Below are 14,349 nucleotides of genomic sequence, written 5' to 3'. Positions count from 1 at the left end.
CATGAAATCAGATTGCGATTGTATAGCAGGCCGCATTTTCTGCCATCGGGAACTTCATTGTAATAAATCTGCATATCATTATGAGGCCAGCCGGCCGGAATCGCTTCCCGCCCTCACCCCCTGCCACCCTACTGGATTGTCCGCCTACATCGGTGGGAAAACACACCGATGTGTTTCACAACAGCACATATAAGGCGTGCACCTGGTGGGCTGCACTTCAAGGTTTGTTTGCCTACCTTGCTTCGGGCAGCACTCGCAGTCATCAGCACCAGGCTTCACAGGCAGCACCACATTACTTTTAGGGGGACCCACAGGCAGGTCTCTACCAACCAGATCAGCCACATATGGGTGGCTTTTCAATGGCTGCAGGGATAGAGCTTGCTTAGGGAAGGGGGAGAAGTGGCCTCAGGCTAGGAAAGAGGCTGCAGGATGAGGGCTGTACGGTGAAAGGAGGGTAACCCATGGTGTGTGTGGGGGCACACGTTGATCTGTGCAAGTGGCTTCAAGATAGTGATGCCTGAGGAGGCAGTCTCCAGAGGAGATGAGGCCAGATGGACACGTGAGAGTATGTGTGCGGGAATCAGTGGTGATGTCCCTTGAGCTGGCAGTGAGGGAGGTGCCAGTGAATGACGTGGTGGGCTTCAGTGTGAGAGTTTAGAACCATGAGGTGGTTGCTGTACCCTGGCGGCACTGATGAGATCATTCATCCTCTTTCTGCATTGAATGGCCAACCTCTTCTGTGCAGCATTGGCACTGACCACCACTGCCATCACCTATCAAGCCAGAGTGGTAGTGTTGCTGCCCCTCCTGTGGCCAGAGCAGGGGAAAAGGGCATCAGAGCGGGCCTCCATGGCGTCTAAAGGGTGCTCGAGGGCTGCAGTCTTCTTGCCTAACGGGGTCATGTCTTCTTTTCAGCAGCCCTGGATTGGAAGCACTGAGCGTGGCTGTACTTTAAATGTGGTGTCTAGTGTGAAGCATCAGTGAGGTAATAGCATGGCAGGCAATTCAGGGCCCGCCCACCATTGAAATGGCGTGTATCCTGGGAATGAATAATTAATGCAGTGGGTTTGGGAATGATATGGCGTGAAAAGCTGTCATGGTGGCCAGCAGGTAAAGCTTCACTTTTCCCACCCGCTGCCTCACTTAGGTGCAAATCTTGGACGATTCCACCCTTGTCTCTGGAACAAATCAGATTGAAGAATCCTTACTGAGGCATCGAAGAGTATAAACCAGGAAGCCCAAGATAGAATAGTTAATTAGATATAAAATTATATAAAGCAACGGAAACAGTGAGAGGGAAAGAAAGGTGGGAATAAGAAAGGGAGAAAACATATAGATTATTTTAACTTTTAAATTATTTTAAATTATCAACAATGGTTAAAATCTAAAGTATCGATAGGCCACATTCGTAAAAGATAATTTTCAGTCCCAGAGAGGTTGCTCAACAGCAAGTAAAGCTGAACACGCCATTATAAATTAATTTATGCTTGCATGCATATGTCCTAATTTTTTCTGCCATAGTTAGTGGGTAAGTGCTGCAACTTCACGATCTTTAGGTGTTTGAATTCCAAGTCTCTCCGTGAGGTACTGCCATAGCAAAGTCTGTGGAGCAGCAAGCCAAGTCAGCCAAAAACTTCCTGGTTTTTGCATTTAACTGCACATGTGCAGGTGCAGGAAAGTGTTCTCTAATTTACTCTGCGATTTCTGATAGTCTCACTGTTATTTCTATCACAAAATCAGGGCCATCATTGAGAATTTAAAACTCAATGCAGTCACAGAATGGTTGCAAGCAGCATGGGCTGAATTTTTCCAAATTTTTTTGGGCATCAGGGCCATTTTTGGGTTGCGAATCCGATCACTGGATTAGGGAGCCTTCCGGTTGCCCGTTGCCAGAGCAAACCAATTAAGAGTTCCCCTCCAGGTTTCCTGACCAATTACAGAGGGAAGGCAGGAGGACCGTGACCATTTTGTCTGAGGAAGGGATTCTAATGAAAGGAACCAGGCCATGTTTCAGAGAGGCCAGAATTTTACATCATATGACACGCGATGATGTTGGGTGTATGTCCCGACATCATCGAGCACTCGCACGATGTTCCGTTCAGTGGGCACGTGCCGAAGTCGGCTGGGTGCCCGCTGATAATTGAAAGGCCTATTAAGGCCATCAACAAGCTCGTTAACTTGAAATTTACACTGCCCATCCAACCTAACAGTTGGCGGGCAAGCGAAAAGGCCAAGCAGGATGAGGTTTCCTAAAGCTAATACAAATTGAATAAAAACAGTATTTTGAAATTAAAAACACGTCCCATCTCATGTGACTGTGTCATGTTTCGTTAACTTTTTACTGTCTTTATTAATGTTTTTAAAAAGCGCTTCAATCTCCCTGAGGCAATTGAAGCGCTCTTTCACGGGCATGCGTGAACTGCATGCCAGGCCCGGTCTCCCTCCTCCCTCTGCCCACACAGGTAGCAGTCAGCGATGCCACTCGCGATCCACGCCCGTGTGAAATCGCGGTGCGGAGCCAAGCGTGAGCGCCAGTCAGCTTCCCGACCACCCCCACCCACTCCCATCGAGCCTGTCCGACAAGGGAAAAATTCTGGCCCCAGGGAAATGGAGAAGACATGGGATGGCTGGCCCCAGGTCTCCCATTCTTAGTTGGAGGTGCACCTAAGGGTCTGTAGTGAGGTGGACTCGCCTAAAAGCAGGAGGCAGAGGTTATCTTCTTCAACCAAGCAAGGCAGTCAGCAGTGGCTGGGGAATGAACAGCAGCAACGTGGCCTCTCAAGCTTGGAGGCAGTGGATCCTGATGACCTAGGACTTCAAACAGATATGGCAATGCGCCAAGCCTCAAATGCTGACTTGCATCGCAGATAAACATACCTTGCAGCTCCACTTATTGCTCTCTCTCCAGGCACCTCACATGCCCAACTGAACAGCCAACACTTACAATGACGCTCACCCAATTGTCCTCTCGCACCTACGCCTCACAATCACAATATACAAACATTTTCCTTCACTCGCCTGAACCCCAGCCATTCCTAACAATCTCACCTCCATGCTTTCTCTGCTTAAGGGAGAAGATATCACACAAGTTGGTGAGAGTCAGAGAGTCTGCGTTGTGAGATGGGGGGAGGGGGGCCTTCAGTGACTGGCACCTTTTGGCTACAGGCAATGGCCATCTGCCTGGTCTACTTGGAAGGCAGTCCTACACCATGAAAATATCAGCAACGACATGCCATGATGGGCTGAGCCTCAATGCCTTTAGACCCTCTTTTGGAGGTCTCACCTCTGTCCACCTGCACCTCGGTGGCCATCCCCTCTTCTGTACGGAGGGGCGTGTGGTTGCAGGGAGTGCGGTTGGTGCTACAGCCGGAGAATTTGCAATGGAAAGGCCCCTGCCGTGGACCATCAGCAAAGAGGACTATGTAGCTGCATAAGCCTCTCCCAGTGCCAATTTGAATACTGGAGGCAGGGAAATGCAGTTAAGCGTGGGTGAAGTGCTGATTAGTTCAAGTGCCTTCCAGGCAGTCGGCACTCACCCATCAAGTAGTGATAGCACTCCCTGGCAGGAGGACTGCTTTGCAAAGCTGCCTCTCAGTCTAGCCATCTCTAAAGCTCTTTAGAGAAACTGATGAAATAAATCCTTTCCACCTCATTAGTTTCACTGAGGCAGTCCCTTCTGCCACCTCCTAACTGCCTGGGTGGAGACACAATGGGAGACTGTTCTGCTATTGGGAAAGAAGGATTCTGCTCGGCAAATCCCTAATTGCCTCCTTATCTTGAACTCTCTACCAACCCGTTGCTGAAAAAAGCAGCCAGAGGTGGAAACATGCCAGCATGCTGACCCAAGCACTTTTTCTGATTTTTCTGATCCCTCCCCCACCCCCTGCGAAAATTCAGTTCAATGTCTTTTTCAATCACGGCAGGAAAAAATGTGAACAATTCAGTCTGGACAAGAGATTACACTTCCCCTGCAATGAAGGTCAGAAGAGATAAGGCATCACTGGAATACACAACAAAGGAAAGCAGCTACATCAACAGGAAACACACAGAGGTAGTCACACTTGGCCTAGCTTGCTGCATTGTTCCAGTGAAGCTCAACACAAATTGGAGGAACAGCACCTCATCTTCCGACTAGGCACTGAACACTGAGTTCAACAATTTTAGATCATGAATTCTCTCCTCCATCCCCACATCAAGGAAAGCGGTGCTCCCGAGAAACCCCCCTGTATTCATTCCTCCAGTCCGAAAAACAATCACTACACTGTACTTCCTGTTTTCTAGCCAATTTCGTATCCATGCTGCCTGCCACTGTCTCTTTCATTCCACAGGCTTCAACTTTGCTGACAAGTTTATTATGTGGCACTTTATCAAATGTATTTTCGAAGTCCATAAATACTACACCAACCACACAACACTCAGCAACCCTGTTACTCATCAAGAGTTCAAACAAGTTAGTTCAACACAATTTACCTTCAGCAAATCCATATTGGCCTTTCTGAATTAATCTACGCGTGTGCAAGTGACTGTCAATTTTGTCCCAGATCATCCTTTCTAAAAGCTTCCCTATCACCGAGGTCTGTAGTTTCCGGATTTATCCCAAATTATACTGGTGACTTATTAAGTACAGCCAGCCATTCTAGTACTCCCTCTTTAATCAATTTTTAGCCCATCCAGTATTTCAAATAAAACTTCTTTCACTATGACTTTGGCAACATCATGTTCCTTGATAAAGACAGATGCAAAGTACTCATTCGGTACATTAGCAATGCACTGTACCTCCATCTGTAAGACTCCTTTTTGATCCCTAGTTAGCCCCACCCTCTTAAGTATATAAATAATAAGAGGGTAAAAGACTTCCCGATTTCCTATTCATGTTAGCAGCCGGTTTCTTGTCATGCTCTCTCTTTGGTTCTCTTAATTCCTTTATCGTTTTCTTTCTGAACTTACTATATATAGCCTGGTTCTCACTTGTATTAGCAACCTGATATCTGTCATACACTCCCTTTTTCTGCTTCACGTTACTCTGTATCTCTATCATCATTTAGGGAGCTCTGGCTTTGGTTGCACTACCTTGCTCTGTCGTGGGAGTTTATCTAATGTGGAGCAACTAAAATGCAAACTTTAAAAAATTCATTCACAGGAAGTGGGCTTCGCTGGCTGGGCCAGCATTGCCCTTGAGAAGGTGGTGGTGAGCTGCCTTATTGAACTGCTGTAGTCCATGTAGCGTAAGTACACCCACAGTGCTGTTAGGAAGGGAGTTCCAGGATTTTGACCCAGCGACACGATGGTGAGTGACTTGGAGGGGAGCTTCCAGGTGGTGGTGTTACGAACTATCTGCTGCCCTTGTCCCTCTAGGCAGTAGTGGTTGTGGGTTTGCGCAAATTCAGTCCAACTCAGAAGGAAGAAAATATGTAGCCAATATTATTTAGCTTTGCAATTAAATACAGGAAAACATTAGCTATTCAGTCTTCCAGGGAATCAGGTCAAACATACTGTAGAGCTCCTAATAAATGGTTCCCCTTCTGAATCCAACTCAAGTTGCAAACAGAACACACTTTCAGCACAATGCTCCTCACATGGTTTACTTTCATGTTTATCTATATATAGCCATGAATTTTAAACACTGAAGCCCTGATGTGTTTGTTCTGATGGCACAATACAGTAAAGCAGAGCTGTCAACCATCCAAATGGAAGATCGCAGATTATGGGGGGATGGGGTACCTTATTTGGTTGAGGTTGCCTTTATGAACATGTCAGTTGCACCCACTCTGAGGGCGGAATTTACCGTGCCCATTGGCATCGGGCCTCATGGCAGGTATGAGCAGACAATATGTTGGCAAGGCCAAAGATCGGTTTCACAATGTCGTGAAACCAATTTGCAACTGTCTGCTCCATCCGTCAATGGCGGACGGAATTTCCCACTGCCGCATGTTGGGACTTTCGTTTTAATATATTTCCATATCATTATAAACCCTGCTCACGGGAGTGATCCCCCCCACGTCGGATCATCCGAGCACGTTGGCATGATTGCACACTGGCGCATTTCACAACAGCATATATAAAGGCGTGCACCTGGCAAGCTGCGTTTTGACGGGAACTTGGAAGTGAGTGACTTCAAAGTTGAGGCGCCGCGCATTCAGGCGAGGGTCCAGGCAAGTCACAGTTTCCGGGTTTGCTGACAGTGTGGTACAGGGGCAAGGGCTGCACTGCGGTTGAGGTGGTTTGGGGGGGGCCAAGACCTTCACTGCAGTTGATGGTAGTGTACAAGTACATGCAGTGGGGTGGGTGGGGAGGGAAGTGGCGACAAATTAGGGAAAAGTGACCATTCCTCCACAGCCGAGACAGTTCAGCTGCAGCCACATTGACATGCTTGGTGACAGGCCTGTGGCCTATCTGCCCACTCAAGCAAATCAGAGGCCTGAAAGTGCCACTAAATGCTCCAGAACTTTTCACCCCTCGGGCACAGACCGCAAACTAATGATCGTTTTTAGAGAACTGCAAAACAATGGACACTTTTTACAATCTCCTTGCTAAAGCTGGCCTTGAAGCAGTCACTTGTGGAGGTGCTCACAGCCCCTTGCAAAGTCATCATTCAGGTTTGGACCAGTCTCCCTCATGGTTCAAGCTAACAGTGCAGCTGACTGAGGAGATGGAGGAGCTGCACATCTCCTCTGGTGAGGAAGATGTCGACGAGTTTGAGGGTGAGGAGGTCCTCGAAGGTGAAGATGACAGCAATGAGGCCATCGCACTGGCTAGACAAGGCAGGCGCGCTCAGTAAGCCCTCATAGCTACTAGATGCGTGGATGACTACATGCAGTGAGGAGACACCATAGATCCTCACATAGCTTATGTGAATGTCTAACTCCTGCCTGGCTGATGATACCTTGCTTGCGCTCTGTGAACAGGGTCATATCATGGAGATGCAGCAGGGCAACTTTAACTTCTCCTGATCCTATGGCATCCTTTGTGAGCTGAACCCTTCAGGACCGCACTGATGCTAAAATGATGGGGCCAGCCACACCTCAAAGGTCCTGGGAGCAGAGAGAGAGAATGACGGAACTCTGCCCCTGGCCCAGGACATTCTGACAGCAATGATAAACGCCATCGAGGTGTTGGCATGACTGATGTGACCATTGACAATGAAGGTGCACCAGTGTGCTGCAAAGGTTGCACAAAGCACAGGGAAGAGGCCCTGGACTGAGACACTTGCCTTTATCTTCTGCAGGGACCAAGGTCCATCTGAGTGACACGAACACTACTCATTAGAACAAGGTGCCATAGGCAAGGAGACGTTCTTGGGAGCTTATTAACAAAGTGAACTTTATGTACAAGTGATTAACACCCATGCCCAAGATGTGCAACTACATCTTCTTAACTCCCTGATTTTGTTAATTTAGTTTATTTGTTTGTAACCAGAAAGAGAGAGTTACATCTTCTCAACCTTCCTAACCCTGCTGCTACACCTTGGTGCTCCCCTGACATCCACAGCGGAAGTGCAGGCAGCCTGTTGATTGTGATGACCTTGGTAGGCGTCCTCTGGAGCGCCGAGATCTGGAGAACCCCGATCTGCTTTCAGGGTCCTGCTGTATGTCGGGGACGCCCTTCTTGGCCTGTGGAGCTGCAGTTGCTGGGGTCACAGGAAGATGGGATTCAGGTGGGCTGGATGCTCCCAGAGTCATCTGGGTGAATGACCCTGGGATGTGCACCTGCTAATCCTCCTCCCTATGGGTGCCCGAGGACCCCTGGCTGACTCCTTGAGGAGGGGAGGTAGCTGGAACGAGATCGAGTGCCCTGTGTCCCTGTCATGTTGACACAGTTGGAGGCTAACTATGGCGTCAGCAATGGAGTTCGTCCTGCGCAGCAGTGCAGGACCGATGTCCTGGACCAAGGTCTCAATGGCAGCCACCATCCTACCAGTGTTGACCTTGATTTGTTGGTATATTGGCATCATCACCTCAGACTAAAGGCAGACAGACTCCTCCATCGTGCCTTGTAATCTGAGGAATGCAGTGGACACCCCTTCCTGATGTTCCCGAGCTTGCCTTTGCAGCTCCAGCAACTGTGTCATCACTGAGTCCAGAGGCTCGTCATCTGACTCGGACTCAGCAGATTTCTGGTCTTCAACAGTCCTCTGAGAGCAGGAAACCTGGGAAGTCCCTGCTGCCACCTGTTGTGGATCACACAGTGTGATGCGCCCAGACTGTGACCCCGAGGCTACTCTAAAGCCTGGTCCTAGCGAGGTGTGTCTCTCTGTGCTGGTGGAGGGTATGGGTGAGTGCTGTGATCTGTCTTCAACAAGGGTTTTAGCAGATTTCTCTTCTGAGGCTTCTTCGGGGCTTCAGTAGAAGGTCTGGGTCATGGACTACGTTAGCTGTTTCCCACATGTGCCTGGGAAAGCAAGGGGAGATAATTAGTGCATGGCAGGGGACTGTGAAACTGTGAAATCACTCACAGCATGGTTGTCTGATGAATGTTGCACTGCTGCATCCTCACTTGGTAGAACACCGCCGACCTCACTGTCAGCGCAGGAACGGTCCTGATCTTCGCCAGCCAGCTGGATGATTCTATTGTCAAAGTCCGTGAGGATTTTGACTTCAGGCATTCCTCCATCAGTCTGTGACCTCCCCCTTTTGTTGTGTGCCAGCTGATCCTGCATGAATAGAGATGGAGAGAGTGTAAGCAGGACTCCTGCCAGGCAGATGATAAGTATGCCTGGCATGTGTGGGTGATGAACGGTCTCATTAATGGGATGAGGACAATGAAGGTGCGTTTGAGAGTGTTAACGGTGAAGTCTCTTGAACTGGAAGTGAGTGAGGTCCATGTAGATGTGTGATGGATTTGGGTGAGAGAGTTGAGAGTGGTGAGAAGAGTGACTTACCCTGGCTGAACGGGGGAGATCGTTCATCCTCTTTCGGTACTGTGTGGCTGTCCTCTTTTGCAGCCTTTTGGCACTGACCACTGCTGCCACCGTCTCCCAAGCCAGATGTTGCTGCTATGGCGAGAGCGAAGGTAGAGGATATCATAGTGGGCCTCCACAGCATCCAAAAGGCATTCCAGTGACGTGTCACTGAATTGGGGGGCTGCAGTCTTCTTGCCTTTTGGGGCCATGTCTTCTGTGCAGCAGTCTTGGCTGGAAGCACTGAGAGGTGTGCGCACGGCTGCACTTTAAATATGGTGCCCGGCATGAGGAAGCAGTGAGGTGACGGCATGGCGGGCGAATTGGAGGCTGCCCGCCAGTGAAACCATGTGTTTCCCGGGAATGCATGATTAATGAGGCAGTATTGGGACGATATAGTGTGAAAAGCTGCCACTGCGGCTGGTGGGTGAAACATTCTTTTTCCCACCCACTACCGCACTTAATGCAAATCTCTGATGATTTCACTCTCATAGGCTGTTAGAAGGTTTAAATAGAGGGCTGACAAAATCTCATTTATCTTCAACGAAGCGTGCCTTCAGTGCCGTGAATAAAGTAATCAACTTACTTGGAACCTTCTGGGTCTTCTAAGGGCTTCTACAGAAGCACACCAACTATCAGGATACACGTTGATGCATGAACTGCCTGTCATCTCTGTGGGATCCTGTCAGGGCACTCTGGAGGACGGCTGCAGCTCCTCCGCCAGTGACCATGGCATCCGATGAGTCTGTGGCGACTCAGGAGACGCCAGCCGTGGCACTGGTCGCACCATCCCAGGTGGGGCCAGCACAGGCTCCCATGGCCAGAGGACGACTGCCAAGGGCATCAAGGCCAACAATACAGCAGTCAGCAGGCTGTCTCCAATGCTGGTGCCAGCAAGGGGGGAGCACCTAGACATAGCACCTGCAAACATAAGTTAAAAGGCGCCATCATGAGCACACAAGAGGGACAGGTCACAGGTGATTTTACGTTCATTTTTGTTTATTTTATGTATACTCGTCTGATGTTGAATGCCAGATATGTTTATATCTGATTATTATCAAACTATCAGAATGACATAAATTGTGTTTTTGTCATCATGGCCTGAGTATGCTTCACCTTTTTATTTCATTGGCCAGTACGCAATGCTGGACGTAGATGGCTCTGAACTTTATTGCACAGGCATAATTTTTTTTGGGTTCAAATGAAAGGGTCCTTTCAGACATCCAGGATGGAGGCAGCAGCCCTGGCATGCATTTGAAGCTGACCTTTGGCAGCCTAGCTGAAGGACCGTCAGATCAAGGCATCCCTGGTGTCGCTGCTTCCTTGTAGGTTACCAAGGTCTGGCTCCACACCCTCAGTGTTCTCCACACTGTACTCCTCTTCGGAGTTGCTACTGGATTCATCATGTGTGGTCTGTGGAGCTGTGTCAAGGTCCTCTTCCTCCAGTGGGACCCCCAGTGCCAGATTGTGGGGATTGTAGCATGTAACCACGATCAGTGACACCTGCTCTGGGGGTTATTGTAGTGCTCACCCTGAACGATCCAGGCATCAGAAGCAAAACTTGAGCAGACCTATTGTCCTCTCTACCACCACCCTTGTGGAGGCATGACATGTATTGTAACGCTTCTCTGCCTTTGTTCTTTTCAACAGATAGCCCTCGTCACTCAGCAGCCATTCATCCAGTTAGATGAGCCTCGGGAGTGTCTCAGGATGTATGCGTCATAGGAGCTGCTGGGGTAACTTGCACAGATTGCAGAATCTGTATCCTGTGGTCACACACCATCTGCACATTCATGGAGCTGGAAGCCCCTCCTGTTGACGAAGGCACCCGGCTGACCTCCTGGTGCCTTGATGGCCACATGTGTGCAGTCAATAGCACCCTGAATGTGGCGGAACTCAGCAATTGCTGCAAAGCCTTGCACAGCCTGGTTGGCTTCCTCCGCATGGTAAAGAATAAAGGTCAGCACCTGCCTGAACAGAGCTTCTGTCAGCAGCTTGACACAGCTGTGGACAGCTGGTAGGGAGACTCCACACAGATCCCCAACTGAGCCCTGGAAAGAGCTGGAGGCATACAAGTTGAGGGCCATTGTGGCCTTCAGAGCCACTGGCATGGGGTGTCCACTACACAGTTGGAGCTGATCTCAGGCCCAGTCACCTGGCAAATGGAGGTCACAGTCTCCCTGGAGAGGCGTAGCCTCGTTTGGCATTGCACCTTAGACATATTGAGGTAGTTGCATCACCGCCTGTAAACCCTGGCAGCAGGATAGTGGCACCTTCTGCAGACCCTTCTGCCTTGGACTACCTACTGGCCCTCGTGCCTGCTCTTCTCCTCCCACAGATCCCTCCCCTGGAAGCTGCATGGGGACACATGGACTCCTCTCCCCCTCCTCAGAGGAGGTGCCAGCAGCAGAGACTACAATCCCCATTATAAGGGTGACGGAAGGCTGTCTGATACCTGGAAGGGTTGACATGGTCTGATTCCTCCAGGGGCCTGGCAGACAGCAATGAGTCCTGAAATGAAGCCTAGAAATACTAAGAATGAAGCTCCGACAGAGATGAAGCTGCCAAGTAACAATAAGCAACCAGCTGCAAACTACCTCCGAAGTTCCTCACTACTCATACTGGCAATGCTGCTGATCCTTTTTATCCTGCCCTTGGATGAGGTTTGTGAAAACGTTGGCTGGCCACCTGCCCATTTTGCCCGTACAGCGAGCAGAAAATTGCACGGGCAAGGAAAAATCAATTGGACTGTTAAGGATCTTAAGTGGACACTTAACTAATGATGGGCACCCGTGCCCACCCGGCGAGTGCACGATGATGTCAGGATACTTGCCCGACGTCATCGGGTACTGCTTCACTCCCATTTTGGTCGGGCGCACAAGCCCGCCCGTGGGACCAAAAAAAATTCTGCTCTATGTATGTTTTTTTTAAAAATCAGACTACAGCATACATATCAGAAATTCTGCCACCACAATAAACTGAATAAATGCCATCTACCACACTGCAAAGAGGGTCCAACTTGCTTTCTGCCAAAATTTCCATCACAGTTTTACACTTTTACACAACAATCTAGTCGCTGCACAGTTTCAGCAGTTCTGGTAACCAGGTCGCACCTTCTAAAACTCAGAGGGAGCACCATTTTCTATATGCTTGGTACTGAAGGGATGACCAATTTTACACATGCAGTAATCTGCTTGCTGGATTTGATAGTTACATACCATTTACCAAATCTTCCACAACAAGTTATAATTAAATATAAATTACAAATATATATAGATTAGCAATTATTAGTGGTGTCATTTACAATGATTCAGAGGATGTATTGTTTAGTAACAATACGGAAATTACGGACAAAGTGTTCAAGGAAATAAGTTCAACCCTTACATGATGTGTGACCCAAGTACAAAATGGTTAATATAGGATATAAATAAAAGCTCCATAATGAATCAATTGGTCTTTAGGAATGTTTTTCAATTTTATGCAAGACACAGCAAAGATGCAATGCAAGGAATTCTAGGCTTGAGCAAAATAAATTCAGCTGGTTTCATTCTCATGTCACAATCCTCCATAATTGATGCACTCAAGTGGGAAGTGAAATTAAGCTCTTCTCTGATCATCAGAATTTGCACTGTCTGCCTTGCTTCAGATTGCTGGTATTTTCCCTCGGAGGTCAACTCCTGTGACATGGGGATTTCAGTCCAACTCAAAAACACTCCAACAATTCAAGAAAACTGATGGCAAAAATGCCATGTTGAATGCAGCAAGATATAAACACTGCATTATGGCCAGCATGCAATGCTATAATATGAAGCAATTTATTTCAGTTGGAAACAAGGTTGGTTATTAAATCATAATAAGCAACACATTCAATTGCTGAGTCAAAAACATTGTGAATGTAAAGAACATGTCTACAGTGTCTCTGTGCCTTAATTAATAAAACAAAAATAAAGCATAGAATAACACAGTCACACAGAAAATTATAAAGACAGTTGATGTGTGGTGTAAACAAATGAAAGCACGGGATTTGGTGGTTAAGAAGAATTACTCATTGAACCTTTGAACTGTCTACTGTTACAATCCGCGTACAACCCAATATTTAAAAAAATTCAAACTTCCAGTTAATTGCTAATAGGATAACTCTACAAGATTCCATGTTTTAAGACTTACACTGTAACACCAGACTAAAAGCACTATTAACTAAATACTATTTCTGTAGGCAACTTACACTTTAAAACACAGGACAGAGTTTTTCCCTTTTTACTTTCAGCAAAACAGATAAAACACACTTCACAGTTATACTTTACACTGTTCTTTAAGTAGATTTTCATTTCTCCCAGAGTCAGCCCAAAATGATTCTTAGCTACCAAGGATTTACTTATGATCTTTTTCTTTCTCAGCCTGGACACTAACTCTGGAACTACCTTTTACAGTGTGAGGTTTCCTGGAGACTTCTCTCTCTAGATATGCTAGGCACATATTCCAGCCTGGTTTTAACTCTTTAAATTTGGTTTTTCCAATCTGAGCATGGGTTCCCACCCACATTCCTGCACGATGAACCATAGTGTCTTGGGCCAGTGGTTTTTTTCTTTCTCTTGGACCCCAGCAGATTAGCATGCGATATTCAATGATATTTTAAGAAAGTCTGTAACTGACATCACAATGGCTTCCTCTATACACTTCCCATCTTAAAGCCCATCACAATGGTGAAGTGAATTACATGGGCCTTGTATCCAGGTAGAGGTGCTAATTAGCTATCCTTGAGACCCCAACTCTCTCTGATCTTGGAAGTAAGTGGACAGTTTAAAGCACAGCTGTTCACAACCCAACATTCTCAAAGCTTCTCTGGGAATTTGGAGACTCTCAGTTTATCCACCTTTAGCACATAGGCCGCTGCCATTGTCTCCAGGTGTAAACACCTTGTACCTTCTTCCCAGTAAAGCAATCTGGATCCTCTTTAATCTCTAACAATCAAACCACCCACACTGTCAGGAAGGCTTCAGAACATGACCCCCTTCATTTTTACCTTAAAAACACAGCTCCAAAACAAATCTTATAAACCTCATAATTGTAACACTACTTGACTTTATCAAGTGATTTGTTAAGTAAATCAAGTCTTTCAACGTATCTGTGATTTAAATAGAATATAATGTTACATCAAAAATCTGAAACTTCTCCTGGCCTATTAACTGATTTCTCCACAGGATGTGTTAGCTACTACAAGGTCATCTCTGGTTGCAACTTATTGAATGTAACTGAGGTATACCTATTAAGAGGGAAGGAAAGTTGAAATCCTTCCACTTAGAACAGCATTACAATAGTGAACCAGCTATCCTCTAGATCAGAGGTAAGCAAATTAATTAATAGGTGAAACATATGCAGCAAATGTCCATTTTGTACAGTACAATGCCTTATACCACTTTGATAAATGCTTGACATCATGCGATTACATATTT

General features: G+C 47.2%; 1 protein-coding gene across 4 annotated transcripts in view; it reads right to left on the bottom strand.

Moving 5' to 3' along the window:
• The window catches only part of LOC121283069 (interleukin-15-like), a 63,349-nt gene that overhangs the window by 23,238 nt on the left and 25,762 nt on the right, over positions 1-14,349 (bottom strand). The gene's annotated exons all lie outside the window — the stretch shown is intronic.

Source organism: Carcharodon carcharias, chromosome 1, assembly GCF_017639515.1.
Source record: "Carcharodon carcharias isolate sCarCar2 chromosome 1, sCarCar2.pri, whole genome shotgun sequence".
In the NCBI taxonomy this organism is placed as follows: Eukaryota; Metazoa; Chordata; class Chondrichthyes; order Lamniformes; family Lamnidae; genus Carcharodon; species Carcharodon carcharias.
Note: the sequence above shows the minus strand (reverse complement) of the source record. Positions and strands in the feature narration are given on the sequence as shown.